Here is a 4,482-nt window from a genome sequence, read left to right as displayed (position 1 = left end):
AATTGTGGAAGTTACAATTCAAGATGAGATTTGGGTGGAGACAGAGCCAAACCATATCATTCCACCCCTTGCACCTCCTAAATCTCATGTCTTCACATTTCAAAACCAATTGTGCTTTCCCAACTAAGTCCCCCCAAATCTTAATTTATTTCAGCATTAACTCAAAAGTCCACAGTCCAATGTCTCATTTGAAACAAAGCAGGTCCCTACAGCCTATGAGCCTGTAAAATCAAAAGCAGGTTAGTTACCTCCTAGATACAATGGGGGGTACAGACACTGGGTAAATACAGCCATTCCAAATGAGAGAAATTGGCCAAAACAAAGGGGCTACAGCCCCCATGCAAGTCCAAAATCCACCAGGGCAGTCAAATCTTAAAGTTCCAAAATGATTTCCTTTGACTCCATGTCTCACATGTGGGTCACGCTGATGTAGGAGGTGGATTCCCGTGATCTTGGGAAGCTCTGCTCCTGTGGCTCTGCAGGATACAGCCTCCCATCCAGCTTCTTTCATGGGCTGCTGTTGAGTGTCTGGGGCTTTCCCAGCTGTCAGTGGGGTCTGGAGGTCGTGGCCCTCTTCTCACACTTTACTAGGCAGTGCCCCAGTAGGGACTCTGTGTGGGGGTTCTGATCCCACATTTCCCTCTGTACTGTCCTAGCAGAGGTTCTCCATGAGGGCCCTGCCCCTGCAGCTAACTTGGGCTTGTGCATCCAGGCATTTCCATATAGCTTCTGAAATCTAGGCTGAGATTCCCAAAGCCCAATTCTTGACTTCTGTGCACTCAACATCATGTGGAAGCTGCCAAGGCTTGAGGCTTGCACCCTCTGAAGCCATGGCCCAGGCTCTATGTCGGGCCCTTTCAGACATGGCTGGAGCAGCTGGGACACAGGACACCAAGTCCCTAGGCTATACACAGCACAGGAACCCTGGGCCTGGCCCGCAATACCATATTTTCCTCCTGGGCCTCCCAGGCTGTGATGGGAAGGGCTGCTGTGAAGATCTCTGACATGCCCTGAAGACATTTTCCCCATTGTCTTGAAGATTAACATTCAGCTCCTATTACTTATGCAAATTTCTGCAGCTGGCTTGAATTTCTCCTCAGAAAATGGAATTTTATTTCCTATGGCATAGTCAGGCTGCAAAATTTCCAAACTTTTCTGCTCTGCTTCTCTTACAAAACTGAACGCCTTTAACAACACCCAAGTCACCTCTTGGATGCTTTACTGCTTAGAAATTTCTTCTGCCAGATACCCTAAATCATCTCTCTCAAGTTCAAAGTTCCATACGTCTCAAGGGCAGTGGCAAAATGCTGCCAGTCTCTTTGCTAAAACATGATAAGAGACAACTTTGCTCCAGTTCCCAAAAAGTTCCTCATTTCCGTCTGAGACCACCTCAGCCTAGACTTGATTGTCCATATCACTATCAGCATTTTGGGCATAGCCATTCAACAAGTCTCTAGGAAGTTCCAAACTTCTGCATAGTTTCCTGTCTTCTTCTGAGCCCTCCAAACTGTTCCAACCTCTGCCTGTTATGCAGTTCCAAAGTCGCTTCCGCATTTTCAAGTATCTTTTCAGCACGATCCCATTCCCAGTACCAATTGACTGTCCGTTTTCATGCTGCTGATAAAGACATACCCAAGACTGGGTAATTTACAAAAGAAATAAGTTTAATTGGACTTCCAGTTCCACATGGCTGGGGAGGCCTCACAATCATAGCAGAAGGCAAGGAGGAGCAAGTCACATCATACGTGGATGGCTGTAGGCAAAAAGAGAGCTTGTGAAGGGCAACTCCCATTCTTTTTAAACGTTCATATCTCATTACACTCACCATCATGTGAACAATGCAGGAAAGACCCCCCCTCTGCTTGCCTATGATTCAGCCACCTCCTACTGGGTTACTCCCACATCATGTGGGAATTGTGGAATTTACAATTCAGGCTGAGACTTGGGTGAGGACACAGCCAAACCATATCACATGACCTGAATAATGTACATTATACTCATTAAGTAGTTTTTCATCCCCCATTCTCTTCTGCCCCCCACCACCCTTCGTGGTCTGCAGTGTCCATCATTACACACTGTATGCCCATGTGTACACATTATTTAGCTTCCACTTAGAAGTGAGAACATGCAGTACTAGACTTTCTGTTTCTGAATTGTTTCACTTAAGATAATGGCCTCCAGTTCCATGTATGTTGCTGCAAAAGACATGACTTTATTCTTTTTATGGATGAATAGTATTGTTTTGTGTATACATGCCACATTTCTGTATGAAATGTTCTTCCATTGGGGATCACTTAGATTGATTCCATTCATTTCTATCATGAATAGTGCTGCTCTCCCAGGTGTAAGGGAAAAAAGAAAATAGTAGGCATGGGGCCTGAAAGTGTTCAGCAGTCAAATATTGAAAATGGAGTCTGACTCTTTATTACAAACTTACACCAATAATATTTTGTATTCTATTCAGAAAAGGAAAATGACAAAGTAAATGGGTCTTAGCCAACAAGAAACAGTGAAGGAAGGGCAAATATTAATATCGTAGAGAATATGATTCTTCAGAATGATTCTTCAGAAAGTGGCTCTGTAATAAACACAGGTGTGGCTATCCTTAAGGTTAATTAAAAAATAAAAATGATGAGATATTTTCCACCTAGCTGATTGGCAAGGAGCAATTAATTAAACAAATAAAATTCCAAGGTTCTGTGTTGATTATAGTGACATAAAGATTTGATGAATGAATGAAAACACTGCTTTTCTCTATAGTCATAGTAACATGTTAGAAATTAAAAAGAAAAACATAAAAGCCTATGAAAAATAGCAGCACAAACTAAAATATAAATTTAACAAAAGGTGATGTTGCACTGAAATTACATGCAGGAGTGGGCAAAGGATATGCAAAACTTCCACACAAACAGACTTGCCATATTCTTTAGTAGATGACTTCATGTCACAAAAACATAGATTATCTCAGAATTGACACAAATATACAATATAAGTATGACTTTATAAAAATCTGCTAGAGCTGTTAAAATATCTCACAATTTGACTAAATTTATTACAATTAAATTACAAGTAACAAATTAATTCCTCATTTGCTGTTTTATTATACAGGAATAAAATAGTATGCATATGGTCAAGGGTATATAGCAATTATTACATTTTAGGAAAAAGTTTGAAAGCAATATGAATATCTGTGGTAGGTGGATGAGTGAATAAATAGAATACCCACCATTAGGTATATTTTGTCTTCTAAATGAATGCGTTAGAGACTTACCTAGAGTTTGTGTACAATATGCATTTTCAATGAGAAAGTTTGTTTCAAAGTATTATTTATAGTATAATTTTACATTTTTGAAAAGCAAATAAGTTCCAAATACATATATAATTGTACTTTTAGAAAATGTATGATGTCAAACACACTAGATCACCAATATTTTCCAAAAGGAATGAAAATGGTGGGAGATATGGAAAAATAATTCATAAATATTTTGGTTTGCTTAAATCAAAATTCATAAAGAAGAAAACACATATGTGTAGTGAAAAACTATGGAATAATAAATACCAGATTTGAAAATCTGAATACCTGTGAGGAAAGAGATGATAGTAGGAGTCGAAGAAAAAAGGAATAAATTTCTAAAAATATATATTATGGAACAGAGTGGCCAATGGCCTGAAGAGCAACATGCCCAAGTTTTATTGTGACTACTGAGATACATACCTCACCCAAGACTCTCCATCTGTGAGAAAGACACACCGCAATTGTAGAAACACAAAGAGAATGTGAAAGACTACTATTAGAAATGAATGGAAGAGCAGGCTAAGAGTCTGGTTGACAAAACAACTGCTACATTTCAACAAGGAAAGATACATCCTACTCCATTCTCTGCTCCTCCTCCTGCAGGGGCGATGATACCACCTCCACCGGTCTTCTGGTCCTCCTTTCCCGGTATGATGCCAGTACCCCATATGGGGAGGGTTGTCCCATCAAGCCAATGATGGTCCCTCCTGGCATGATGCCAGTGGGACCTGCTCCTGGAATGAGGCTGCCCATGAGAGACCAAATGCCAATGATGCCTGGGCCCCCAATGTTGAGACCTCCTGCCCATACCATTATGGTGCCACGTGGCCCAGAATGACTCAACCAGGCAGATAAGGACAGAGGGGAGGCCTCATTATATCAACTTTATATTACCTGTTCTGCTTTATATTACCTGTTCTGTTGATGATCTCTTTTACCACGAGATTATGCTGCTGTGATGCTGGGTTTTCTAAACTGCATAAGGAAGACTTGCTCCCCTGTCCTATCAAAGAGAATAGTTTTGGAGGGCAGAAGGGAAATAAACAAGATGCAGTTTTCATTTGTATTGGAAAATGTGAAAATACAATCGTCAACTCTTTTAGCTTAAAAAAAGTTATTTATGTAATATGCTTCTGTGTTGTTTAAAGTTTATAAATTAGTGTATATACTTTTAAAATTATTGCAAA

General features: G+C 40.2%; 1 pseudogene; it reads left to right on the top strand.

Annotated features, from left to right (window-relative positions):
* The first annotated feature begins 3,679 nt into the window (after positions 1-3,679).
* Positions 3,680-4,133, top strand: LOC116551133 (annotated as a pseudogene).
* Positions 4,134-4,482: the final 349 nt, after the last annotated feature.

This window comes from Sapajus apella, unplaced genomic scaffold, assembly GCF_009761245.1.
Source record: "Sapajus apella isolate SASKATOON/1434 unplaced genomic scaffold, GSC_monkey_1.0 scaffold9, whole genome shotgun sequence".
Lineage (NCBI taxonomy): Eukaryota > Metazoa > Chordata > Mammalia > Primates > Cebidae > Sapajus > Sapajus apella.
The sequence above is the reverse complement of the archived record's forward strand: the minus strand, read 5'-3'. Positions and strand labels throughout refer to the sequence as shown.